This window comes from Nyctereutes procyonoides, unplaced genomic scaffold (genome assembly GCF_905146905.1).
Source record: "Nyctereutes procyonoides isolate TBG_1078 unplaced genomic scaffold, NYPRO_anot_genome, whole genome shotgun sequence".
In the NCBI taxonomy this organism is placed as follows: Eukaryota; Metazoa; Chordata; class Mammalia; order Carnivora; family Canidae; genus Nyctereutes; species Nyctereutes procyonoides.
In genome coordinates, this window is record NW_026575125.1 from 115960659 (window position 1) to 115974200 (window position 13542).

General features: G+C 46.6%; 1 protein-coding gene across 2 annotated transcripts in view; it reads left to right on the forward strand.

Moving 5' to 3' along the window:
• The first annotated feature begins 7478 nt into the window (after nt 1-7478).
• The window catches only part of MTM1 (myotubularin 1), a 96062-nt gene continuing 89998 nt past the window's right edge, over nt 7479-13542 (forward strand). For both annotated transcript variants that reach the window (XM_055338582.1, XM_055338583.1), the window contains exon 1: nt 7479-7521. The gene's annotated coding sequence lies outside the window, so the exon portion shown is untranslated. The remainder of the gene's footprint in view (nt 7522-13542) is intronic.

Consider the following 13542-nt stretch of genomic DNA (forward strand, 5'->3'; position numbering starts at 1 on the left):
CTTTCGCTGCACAGTGTCAAGATTCATCCATGTTGAAGCATGCATCAAAATTTCCTTCCTTTCTCAGGCTGAATAACATTCCATTGTATGGATAGACCCCACTTTGTTTAGCCATTCATCCATTGATGGACACTTGGGTTGCTTCCATCTTTCGGCCTCTGTGAACAATGCTGCTGTGAACATGGGTGCACAAATACTTCTTTGCAACTCTGCTTTTGATTCCTTTGGGTATACACCCAGGAGTGGACTCGCAGGACCACATAGTCATTCTGTTGAATTTTTTGAGGAGTCACCCTACTGTTTTCCACAGTGGCCGCAACACTTTACGTTCCCACCAACAGTGGACAGAGTTCTAATTCCTCCACATCCTCACCAGCCCTTGTTATTTTCTGGTTTGGGGGTTTCATTTTTTTATTATTATTACTTTTTTTGACAGTAGCCATCCTAATGGGTGTGAGGTGCTATCACACTGTAGTTCTGATTTGCATTTCCCCAATGATCAGTGGCGTTGAGCGCCTTTTCACGTCATTATTGGCCATTTGTATATCTTTGGAGAAATGTCAATTTAAGTTTCTTGTTTTTTTTTTAAACATGAATTTTTTAAGATTTTATTTATTTATTCATGATAGAGAGAGAGAGAGAGAGAGAGAGAGAGAGAGAGAGAGGGAGAGAGAGAGGCAGAGACACAGGCAGAGGGAGAAGCAGACGCCATGCCGGGAGCCTGATGCAGGACTCGATCCCGGGACTCCAGGATTGCGCCCTGGGCCAAAGGCAGGCGCCAAACCGCTGAGCCACCCAGGGATCCCCTTTGCTGTTTTTTTTAAGGACTTGTTTGTTTATCTTAGACAGAGAGAGGGACATTGAGCACGGGCAGGAGAGGCAGAGGGAGAGGGAGAGAATTTCCAGCAGACTCCTCACTGAGCACAGAGCCTGACGTGGGGCTCTACACTGGGCTCAATGTGGGGCTCAATCCCACAACCCTGAGATCATGACCTGAGCAGAAACCAGGATTTGAGCACTTAAGCGACTGTACCACCCAGGTGCCCCCTTTGCTTTTTTTTTTTTAAATTGGGTTATTTGATTTTTTTGTTATTGAGTCGTAGGACTTCTTCATACATTCTGGATATTAATCCTTCATCAGATATGTGATTTGCAAATATTATCTTCCATTCCCTAGGTTGTTTTTCACTCTGTTGGTTGTGTCCTTTGATGCACAGAAGGTTTTAATTTTGATGAAATCTAATTATCTATTTTTACATTTGTTACCTGAGCTTTGGGTGTCATATCCAGTAAATCATTGCTAAATCCAATGCTAAGAAGCTTTCCCCCAGCATTTTCCTAAGAGTTTTACAGTTTTAGCTCTTACATTTAGGTCTTTACACCATTTCGAGTTAATTTTTTTCATATGGTGTCAGGTAAGCACCCAACTTCATCCTTTTGCATGTGGGGATCCAGTTTTCCCAATACAATTTATTGGAAAGATTATCCTTTCTCCTTTGAATGGTCTTGGTGTCCTTATCAAAAATCATTTGACCATGTATGTAAGGGTTTATTTATTCCTGGGTTCTCTATTTTGTACCATTGTTCTACATGTTCTCTTTATAACAGTACCACTCGGTTTTGTTCATGTAATATGTACAACTATATATAATAATAACTATGTAATATGTTTTGATGTAATAATAGCCATGTAATATGTTTTGAAATCAGGAAGTGTGACACCTCCAACTTTTTCTCTTTTTTCAAGATTGTTTTAGATATTTGGGGTCCCTAGAGATGTCATATATATTTTAGGGTAGATTCTTCTATTTCTGCAAAGCAAACACCATTGGAATTTTGAGAGATTGTATTAAATCTTTCGAGCACTTTGGGTAGTATTGATATTTTAAGAATATTAAATCTTTGATTCAATGAACATGGAACATCCTCTGATTTATTTGCATCTTTAATTGTTTTCAGCAATGTTTTGTGGTTTCCAGTGCACAAATCCCTCACCTCCTTGGCTAAGTTTATTCTTAAGTATTTTATTCTTTTTGATTAGTTAATCTAAATAACAAAATAGCATTCACGCTCGGCAAACATTTGCTGACATTCAGGTTTTCTCCTCTTTCATTTCTCCCTTTCTCATATGTTGGATCTCTAAATCTTTCAGTGTTTGCAAGGTAGCATACGATTCACCTCAACATGAATCAGGCAGTCCCCTCAAAGACCAAGATAAAGCTCTTTTTAAAAATCTATTTTGAAGGGATCCCTGGGTGGTTCAGTGGTTTGGTGCCTGCTTTTGGCCCAGGGCGCAATTCTGGAGTCCCGGATCGAGTCCCAAGTCAGTCTCCCAGCATGGGGCCTGCTTCTCCCTCCTCCTGTGTCTCTGCCTCTCTCTCTCTATTTCTATCATAAATAAATAAATAAATCTTAAAAAAAATTTTTTTTAAATCTATTTTGAGTAAAACACACTTGAATGTATCATGAAACAGTTCCTCATAGGGCTTCCTTCCTCAAAAAAATTTTTAGTGTAGGAAACTGAGATTAAAAAAAAAAACCTCATAATTGGAAGCAGAGGGTGGGCAACTTGTGGGCTGGTCTTTCAAAGCAACTGAGTTCCTTTGGCTTTTTTTGCAATATGACTGGAGCGCTGGAACAATTTTCTCACCAGGCCGCTTGTAGACTAGACCCCAAAGCTGTCCCTAAACACCCTGCATTTGTCTAGTGATGAGTGAGACAAGCAAGGCTGGCCCTTGGAAACATCGTGATGTCATAACAATCATCTCTGCGTGTCTGGCCCCTGTGTCCAAGAAGCCCTGGGAGCCCCCCCATCCCTGCCAAAATCTATGTTTCTCTTTGTGTGTGTTTTCATGTCCCATTACTTGGTTTGAACTTCCACCCAGCACCTGGGAAAATAGACCCTGCTGACAAGCGGGACCTCTTCAAGGAGGCCCCAAACTCAACACTGTGCTCTACGGGAGAGTAGAAGGGAAAATGCTAGCAAGAGGCAATAGCGCTCTCATCTGCACGTGAACAGAGTCCGGCTTGACCCCCGGTGATCTGGAGCCTCTCCGTGTACGTGCTCATAGGTCATTGGCAGTTCCCAGAGAGAAGATGGGGGGCAAACTTCTGGTTTCTAGAGTCCGCAAGTGTCATACTCCATCTGTCCAGACTCAGCTCCCAGGGAAGCACTCCCTATACCACCCTGATGGGGCTTGGCCACCATCTTCCCGGGGTGGGGCTTCTCCCTAGACCCAATCAATCTCGTGCCTTGTAGCACGCCCTTGCATAGGGGAAGCTTCAGCCCCCTCTCCCCTTTAAAACCCTGGGCCTCTTCAAAACAACCAACTGACCAAACAAACAAAAACAGATTGACAATTCTGGGCAGGCTCCGGAAACTTACCTAAGGCTACTTACCCTCCTGCCCCTAACCCTGTAAACCTCAGGTTTATCGAAGTATAACCCATCCAGAATGAAATTCCCTCCTTTTCATATTTAGCATTTAATGAGTTAGGGCAGTTGTATACAGTCATGTAATCCCCATCACAAAGTATAGAACATTCCCATCACCCCTAAAACTTCCCCCTTGCCTCTTTGCCGTCAAGACCTTCCCATGTCTCTGGTTCCAGCCAATCACAAATCTGCTTTCTATCACTATAGTTTGCCTTTTTCCAAATGTAACATAAATGAAACCACACAGTATGCAATATTTCATGTATTATTTCATTCAACATAAGATTTTTGAAGTTCATTCATGTCATAACATGCATCAGTTGTTTCTTCCTTTTTATTGCTCAGTAGTATTCCATCGTGTGCACGCATCACTGTTTAGCCCTTCATCAGTTGATGAGGAATTTGAGTTGTTTATCATTTTCGATGGTTATTTTAAAAGGCTGCTATGAATATTTGCATACAAGGTTTTTCGTGAACAGATGCTGTCAGGTCTCTTGGATAAACAGTTAGTAGCAGTAGTGCTGGGTCCTGTGTACTTTTAACTTTATAAATCCCTGCCAAACTGTTTTCCAAAGAGGCTGCATCATTTGGCTTGGGCTACTTTTTAAATAAAGAGTGGAGAGAAAGAAAGAAAGAAGAAAGAAAGAAAGAAAGAAAGAAGAAAGAAAGAAAGAAAGAAAGAAAGAAGAAAGAAAGAAAGAAAGAAAGAAAGAAAGAAAGAAAGAAAGAAAGAAAAAGAGAAAGAGTGGGGGCGAGGAAGATGGAGGTAGAACCATTGACAATAAGCTTATCAAGTAGACACTAATATCCCCATTTCCTTGATGAGGAAATTGATGTACTTCCCCAAAGTCACACACCTAATAAACAAATGGAAAAGCAGGGATGATCAGGGGCTTGCTTCTTGCCCTCTCCCACCTCTCTTTCCATCAGCCAACCTGGCAGCTTAGGAACACTACTGCCTCGACATTCTAGACACCACATCCACCTCGGTCCTTACTATATGCTAGGACACCATGAGAAGTGCATTTCACTCCTTTTTTTTTAAGAGGCAGCTAATGATTAGAAGTAACTTTTCCAAGGCCAACAGCCTTCTCCTTGTAAGGAAGCCCCTTTCTTTCCTCCCCCCCAGGGTCAGTGTAATGAACCTGGTAGGAAAAGGTGGTTGCAGTCCCAGTCTGCAACAGGAGTGGGGACTGGGAGGTTAGAGCCCCAGCACTGGGCCCGTGTGTGAGGTCACTATGGGAGAGAAGCAGGAAACAGAACTTTTCCTTTCTCAGGCCTGCTTGTCACCCAGGAGGCTGGAGGTGGGGTGAGGGTACACTTGTCCAGGCCAAGGATGTAGACCCCTCCTGGTCCTGCTTGCTCCACTTGCCCTAGCTTGGGAGAATGGGAGGAAACCCGAGAGGACAGGAGGCACCTTCAGTCTTGGCCTTAGCCAAAGTTGGAGGACCTTGCACGGGGTCGGGAGGGGGACGCATCCTGGATGTCCCACCCACAAAGGTTATGGAAGAGGCAGCATTATGTCACGTCTATTGCTGGCTTCTCCCTATTGTCCCAGAGCCAGCCATCTCCCCACAGACCCCCTGCATTTGGTGCATGCATGCCCCTGTGTGTGTGTGCGTGTCTGTGTGTGTGTGTGTGTGTGTGTGTGTGTGTGTAAAAGGCAGGGAAGCCTGAAGAACCCCCAACACACACACAGGTACTCACACACATACTTCAAACTATGAGATGCAGCTCCAGCCAGAGAGAGGGCAGGAATCGGTCGAGAGTATAGCAAGCTGAGGCGCCTGGGTGGTGCAGTCAATTAAGTGGTTGACTTTTGATTTCGGCTCAGGTCATGATCACAGGGTCCTAGGATCAGGCCTTCTGTCTGTCTGTGCACTCAGAGAACAGCTTGAGATTCTCTTTCTCCCTCTGTTCCTCCAGCTTGTTCTCTCTCTCTTTCTCTCTCTCTCTCTCAAATAAATAAAGAGGGGGTAAGCACCTGGGTGGCTCAGTTGGGTAAGTGTGCAATCCTTGATTTTGGCTCAGGTCATGGTCTCAGGGTGGTGGGATCGAGCCCCATTTCAGGCTGTGAGCTCTGTGGGCAGTCTGCTTGAGATTCTCTCCCTCTGCTCCTCCCTCCCACTCATGCAAGTGCTCACTCTCTCTCTAAATAAGTAAATAAAATCTTAAAAATAAAAGAACACAGTGACCTTACCCACGGCAAGGTGGTCACTCCCGTTTGTGCTCAATGTTTACAGTTTTCAAAGTGCTTTCACGTCTTCCTCCACTTGATCCTTGCACCTACATTGTGAGGCGGGGGTCACTGCACTTCACAGGCCAGAGACTGGTCTTCTTTACTGGACCTTTCTTGCGTGAGCTGTGTCCTTCAAAGCTGGAGCTGGGCTAACCTCCTTAGGATAAGAGGTGTCCCTGCTCTGTAGCCCCCAACCCCTGGTTGGGCAAAGGGCTTCAGCGTCATGCTTGAATACGGTGCCTACTGTATGCAAGGTCTCCCACCCAGCTGGTGCCCTCTCTTAGTCCACATTTCCTCCCATCCCTCTGCTCCAGGACTCTCAGATTATTCAGTAGCCCACCAGGGAGCCTCTTTGGCTCGCAGTGGATGCAATCAAGAAGCATTTACTGAGCACTTTTAGCAATCCAGTACAAAAGTGAATGTGGTTCAAAGGAGTTCCCAGTCTGGGGAGGGGAGCTGGCAGGCTGACATGTAAGCAAATGATGACATCAGTGCGATGAGAAGGGCTCTGGGAGAGCTAATTCTTCCTGGCCCAGGAACAAGTGCTGTTCTGCCGCCCTTCCAGGAGTTTGGCCAATCCAGGAGAAAGAAACAACAAGTGTAAAGGGCTGGAAGAAGAAAAGAACATGGTGCATCTAGAGAATAGAAAGGAGTTCTCTGTGATTAGATCAGAATTTGGGGCGAGGAGAGAGAAGAGGCACATTGGCAGGGTAAGTGGGTTGGAGTCTGAAGGGCCTTGTTCCTCACCTAAGAAGTGTGGACTCTTCTGTAGGTTCAGTGTGTGTGTGTGTGTGTGTGTGTGTAGTGTGTGTATACATATAGTGATATATGATCGTATGTAAATTCATATGAACACATATATTGGTATCAGGTAAAACAATTCTTTTTAGATGCTGGAGTACTAATAAATCCAAGAGTAAAAAGATGGTAAAGTGCTCCTACGCAGCATCATTTCTTTGACATGCTTACATATATATATAATTACTATGCAGCACAAGGAATATTAAACCTATTTTTCTATGTGTTATATTAAGCTTGTTTCATTCGGTTACGCACGGAATTCTCTTCCTAAAGTTGTTTTCCTTCTGTTTTTTTCCCCCCTTTTCCTTTCTTTTCACTGTATTAATGGTCGCCTGCTCCAAACCTCAAAAAAGCAGAAGGAACTTCGTCCTGAAATGTTTCCTTTTACTAAGTCTCAAGAGAGTTCTTGGAAAGATGCTGGCACCGCCCGGAGTCCACCTCAGCTGTTCATTCGGCTTGTGAATTGCAGATTCTGTGCCAGGGTCAGTGACATTTGTCCCCCCGGCCCTTGTAGCATCTCTGCGTCACGCAGCCCACCCTGTACGCGCCCAATGACAGCTCCGTTTATTGACATCGGCTAAAGTTTTATACAGAGGGGTTCTCCCTCTGGATTTCCCCTTTATTGGAGCCAAACAATGAGACGCAGAGCAGTCCTGGGACTACGCTTCCCAGCGGCCTCCGTTCGGCTGGCTCCCAGGCCAACTTCCCTTACTGGGGCGGCTCCTAGCATCTGGGCCCTGCCCACTGGTAGCGTATCTGGAACTACAACTACCAGATGCCTCCAGGCGCCGGACCTTTCAAAGGGGGCTTCCCAGCAGCCCCCCGGGGGAAGAGCCCCGCCCCTCGGGGCCGTGGCCGAGGCTTTCCCGGCGCCTTCTGCCCGCCTCGCCCATGTCACGTGATGCTCCCCCGCCAACCGGCGCGCGGAGGAGGGCGGCGGGCGGTGGCCAGAGGCGGGGCGGCCGCAGGGGGCGGGCCCTGGAGGGGGCGGAGCGGGGCCCGGGAGGCGAGCAGCCTGGCAACGGCGGTGGCGCCCGGACCCCGAGGTGGGTGCGCTCGGGCCGGCCTGGCTCTGAGCCGGGCGCTACGGGGACCTGTGTTGGGGGGGGGGGCGGGAGGAGGAAGTTGGGACTCCCCGGGCCGACGGGTCCCGCGGGTTCTCGTAGCACCCGCGGGTGTGGGGGGGGGGCTCGCCCGAGCGCCTCGCTGTCCCTGCCGGCCGGGGCTGACGGAGGCCGGGGAGCCGCGGGCAGGTGCCTCCGGCTGCCTCCTGTTCTCCCCGCCCAAGGTCCCGGGCCGGCGGCGGGCGAAGGTCCGGACGGGGAATCGGGGCCGCGGGGGGAACCCTGGGGGCGTCGCGGCCGCTTCCCGGACTTTGCTTCCCCGCCTGGGGCGGCGAGCGGGCTGGGCGGCCGTCCTGCCTCCCCGGCGACGCGCCGCGGCTGGTCCTCGCCTTGGCCCTCCGCCCGGGGTGGGTGCCCGCCGCATCCCCCGTGGGTCCTGCGGAGCGGCCACAGCCCGGCGCTGGCCGGGAAGCCTCGGTGGGCGCTCCGAACAGTTTCTGTGTCACGCACGGGAGGTTTATCTGCTTTTGCAACAGTTGAGAGATCAGAGAGGGAACGGTTAGTTCCCTGATACGCAGTCGGAAGTATGCACAGGCGCGAGCAAGCGCCCTTTGCCGGGTTGCCTCCCTTCACTGTCTTCTGCTGCGCTCAGGAAGTGAAAACTAATTTTAGTTTTTGCCTAAGCAAATATGAAATGAATCTGCTGCAAAGATTATATTATGGGCCTTATAGACGCATACTGAGTACGAAGTGGAGTGGATTGTGACTGGTTTTTAAGTAGACCTAACAGACCTGCCCGAGAAAGGAATCATGGCATATTAGGATTGACTGGGACGTTGAAGTTCATAAGTAGTCCATTTCCAGGATGGGGAAACTGAGGCCCAGAGAGTGTAACGTTGATAGTATTTTAATAATGTGACCCGGGATTTGGGACAACCGAATGGTGAAGCTAATACCGTAAGTCAGGTCTCTGGGAAGTATCTAGGCATCTAACCCCGGGTGGTTTTTTTTTTTTCTAATGACAGCTTAGTTTTGTTCCTTGTTAAGTATCCACCCTTAGAGTCTTGAGACTAAGCCAGTGATTTTGTTGTAGTTTGAACCATTTTGAATTTCCTTCAAAACCAGTTTACCAGCCAAAGAAGACAATTACGCATCTTAATTTATAGACACGTTTTGCTTTCATCAACATATATCTTGGGCATGATCACTTATTACTCACCAGATTTGACTTGATGACTTTTGGCTGTTTCACAAAACCAAATCTATCCTTGAGAGATTCCATACCATGGAGTAGATTCAGACCAGTGAAAGTACAGGAGATTGATTGGGGCTTTTAGATTCTAGTTATTGAACGCTATTAAACATTTGGTCCCCTTACCTTAAAGTTCTAACTTATATTTATTAAGTTGTCAGTGGCCTCATTTACCCATTAAACCCAGAATGCCCGTAGTGTGCCCACTTAATCCCGAGCCCTGAGAAGACAGCCCACAGCACCATTGACGAAGTCCCTGCCTTACAGAACCTATGTGTGGGGAAGCAGATCAAGGAAAAAAAAGCAGTGATATATTTTCTATTGGAGATGAGCACTATGCAGAAAAATAGAGCTCTGAAACTCTATGATGTCAATAAAACAGGCTGGCATGTTTGAGAGTGACTTGGGAATTATATTGAATTGTTAGGTTTTAGAGTGTCAGCTGCTGCTCCATTAAAGCAAATAATGAAATCCAAAAGCAAATCTGTCTAAATCAAAGAGATTCTATGGAGTCATCATTTCTCCAGCAATTGCCTCTTAGATCGTAAATTCTTCCCAGCCTCATATTTACTTGCATTTTTTTCTCTTAATGCAAATAAGTGCTTTCAAACAAGTAGGGAGGTGGTCTTCCAATCGCCCCCTGTCTCAGTGGTTCCCTTAACTAGATTTAGCTACAGAAGGCTCTGCTGAGGTCAGTGTTCCCTGTTGATTCCATGCCAGTGCCTGCCTGCCTCAGGCTACCTTACAAGTGGATTTCTTTTCCTGCACTCTGGTTAGTCCTGAGAACCTACCATCTGAATCTTTGGGTTGTGTGGTTTGTAAAGAAATGAGTTCATTTTGATGTTAGCTGTAGCGTCAGGAAGCCTTGGACGTCTTAAAAACTAAAGCAGTAGTAAAATGGCATGCGTGATAACTTCCTATACAAGTTCATCTGTAGTACCTTTTCAGTTCTCTCATATGCTGTACGTTCAATGGCCTCAAAGCAAATGTTTTTGTGTTTACAGGTTCTGAAAAGTGACGAAAGTTCTAAAAAAAAATACTCAAATATTCTTTGTTCCAAAATGAAAGAAGGATTAACAAAATGTAGTTACTTTAAAAACCACTGAAAGAACATGTGGTTCTTGCTGTTTTTGAGGGCTCCAAAATCAAGAGAAAAGCAGAGCCTCTTCAAGGCTTAGGAGGCAGCATTTTGAACTGGCCAAAGGATTTCAAAGGCCAGAGTTTCTTGTTATTTCTAAAGTTTTTCCTATTTTATAGAAGAATAAGAGGTTGCTTTCATTATTCTTTAGTAATTTCCCTTCCCTGCTTCTGACCTCTTTGAAGTTCTGCTTTCCTTATTTTCTAGTTTCTCAGTTCATTATTCTTTTTTGGCAGATGGGGGAGGGACAGGGGGTTGCCATTTGCCTGTAAGGTATTGCCTCTGGATTTGAATCCTGACTCTAATATTACCTGTGTGACTTTGGGTGAGTTACTTACCCCTGTGCCTCAGTGTCCTTATCTGTAAAATGAAAAGAAATATATTAATAGTGCCTACCTCAGGGGATTGTTGGCTAGACTGGGCGATAATCTATGTCAGGTGGTTAGGATTGTGTCTTGCACATAGTAGGTACTCCAGAAAAGTTAACTGTTACTGACTAGAACTACGTGGAACTCCCTTCTTTGCTTTATTTGTTGTTTTTTTTTAAGATTTTATTTATTCATAAAAGACACAAAGAGAGAGGCAGAGACCTAGGCAGAGAGAGAAGCAGCCTCCCTGCAAGGAGCCCGATGTAGGACTCGATCCCAGGACCCCAGGATCATGACCTGAGCCGAAGGCAGACGCTCAACCACTGAGCCACCCAGGTGCCTCCCACCGTTTGCTTTTAAAGATTTATTATCTGAGAGAGATAGGATATGAGTGGGAGGGCAGAGGGAGAAGGAGAGAGAAACCTGGAGCAGACTCCCTGCTGAGCACGAAGCCTGACTCCTGGGTCTCCATCCCACGATCCTGAGCTCACGACCTGAGCCAAAATTAAGAGTTGGACGCTTAACCGACTGAACCAGTCAGGCGCCCCCCCCACCCCCCAAACCTTGTGTGTTTTTAAAGAAAAAGAAATACTTCTAGACACGTCCTAATATACTTTTGGACATCCAGTAAGCATTATTTTTTTTTCTATCCATTTCTCTACATTTCATGGTTGACTCGGGCTTTTAGTCTCAGGTGACATTGGCAGCAGTGTCCACAGTTCCTGCAGTGTTGAGCTCCCTTTACTGTTTGGACTCAGAAATTACTTGAGGCCATGTTTTGTTTATTGTCCAAACATGACTAGATCAAGAGAGGCCTTTTTCCCATTCCTCCACTTTGAAGGCAGGAGGACCAGAAGGCCGGGTTGGAGTTAGTAGATGAGATCTAGTTTTGTCCTGCAGTCGGAGGACAGCTTTTCATGTTAAATGTTTACAGTCCACCTGAGCACCTGGACGACCTCATCCTTTTAAGAATGCAGCAGGCACCTCGTGAGAACATTGGTATCATCCACTAGCACTGTCTTTGTTTTTATCTGAGGAACAAGGAAGAATAAAGGAGCCCTCTGTGTGAGGTGGCCGAAAGCATCCTGAGTTTGGATTCCGGGAGCCGGACCCAAGTCCCACTTCTATTCCTTCACTCTGTGACATGGGATAAGTCCTCCTACCTCACTGCTGCTGCCTCTTCCATTTGTAAGACAGAGTGGTGAGCCCCACCGAGTTCTCAGAGCTTTCCAGAGGATCGCATGTACACCAGTACCCGTTGTGGGCTGTGCAGCATGATTAGGACCGCATTCATGTATCATAGAAGCTGCCGCTATTTGGAAAACTGGATGGGAGAGCAGGGTCCTTCCTGTTCTTGGCCCACCTACCCCATAGCTGTAGGGTGGGCCTCTGCCTTGCTTTCCCTCTTCTGTCAGCATTGAATACACGAGTGTTTTATTGCCTCTCTCGGATGGACCTGAAGTCATCAGTACCTGTCATGAGCTTCCATTTTATTGATTCCTAAAATGGTAGTATCATATAACCAACAATCACAGGGCAATAGCAAGACAATCTCTGCACCAGGGAATATTGCCTGCCTTTTCCTGAAGTGTTTCAGAATTAAGATCTTTCCTTTTTCAAATCAACACCTCACATTAGCTCCTCAGTGCAGCTGGAGGCCCTGCCAAGCTTCATCATCCATACTGGACTGGATGTTCTCACTCAGGGGGTGAGGATGGAAAGAAATACAGAGCCTTGATTGCACTCCAGGTCTGTGCTGCCTTTCGTGTTCCTGTAGTACTGGGGCAGAGTGCTCTTTTCTTGTTATTTGAAGTCATTTCTCAGTATCTTGAAATGGCTCCATAAGTAGCTCTTTGCAATGCCCCGGACTTAAGTCCTGGTCATCCAGTGTTGCTGCTCCTCAACTCTTTGTCTTGATACCAGTATTACTTGTTTTCATCTAAGCTTGTGCAGAAGGGAGCTGAGGTTGGATATGGTTTTTTTCTTTTCCTGGGCAGGCAAAACCCAACATGGCCCTTAACACACAGCAGCTATTTAGTAAATGCTCCTTGACTTGAACTGGACAAGGAGGGGATTGCTCAGAGGTGTTTGGATGTGTTCATTTCCACGAATTCGATTGTCTGTACAGAGACCATATCCCCTGACTGCCAGATGAAACGGAGCTCATCTCATGCCAGGCCTTCCTTGTCGTGGACAATTAGCAAACGAGGGGGAAAGTTCTTTGGGTCCAGTGATGGGAGGGGTCTCACACATTGCATTTCCAACCTCTGGGTTTTTGGACTACTGTCATGAACCTTTTTTATACAATAGGTTCATTTTTTGCTTTCCTTGTTGGTGTGTTTGGGGATGGGAAGGAGTAAGGGAAGTAGAAGGGTAATGATTGAAAGTAAAAATAAAAGTAACTTGTGTGTAACTCATTCTGTTCTTATTCTCTTGCCTGCAGACCTTGGCAGCACAGTGATGTCCTTTCTTTAGCTTGTGATGATTGTTACATATTGATATCATGCCCTTGGGCTTTCCGTGAGGAGGAAGCATTGTTTCCCAGAGCCTCTTAAAATGGAACAGGGCTGCTATGTCATGTTGCCATGCTTTTCCCTTCATGGGAGCTCTTGGGCCGAGGTGGTCATAAAGGGGATTCATGGCATCAGATGATGGTGCTTGAAATACCCTCGTCTGACCATTAAGTTTCTTTATGGGCCTGAGATCACTTGGTGGGGGGGGACTCAGGAGAACAGGGACTGTGCTGTCACTCCAGCAGTCCTGGAATCGGCCTGAGCCATTTTGCTGAAAGAAGTCATGTACCTGCATGGCAGTGACCCCCAACCATGACTTGTCAGTAGTATTGGTCACAGTGAGAAGGACGATCTGCACTTGGTTTCACGGAGACGGTAGGAGGACACTGCCATTGACATCAGTTATGTGGCAGGCAGGGTTTGAGAAACCTCAGTTGACGTTCCTTTTTGAACTTTCTTGTCCTGAAGTGTTCCTTGCCCACATTGATGGTTCCCAATCAGAGAGGAAGGGAGTCCCTAGATGCAGGGCAATTGGCGCTGGCCCTCACTTCTTTGGAGTTCTCACTGTGAGGCATAACAACTGCGTTTTTAAAGTTGAGGCTGAGTGCAACCCTGCTGGCCATTTCCTTTCTTTGCTGTTATCAACTCTGACAGGACACGGTCACTTCTCCAGAGGTTCCCATCACTCACATTGCCACAAAACAGTTTTTCCTTGTTGATAATTGTCTTGAT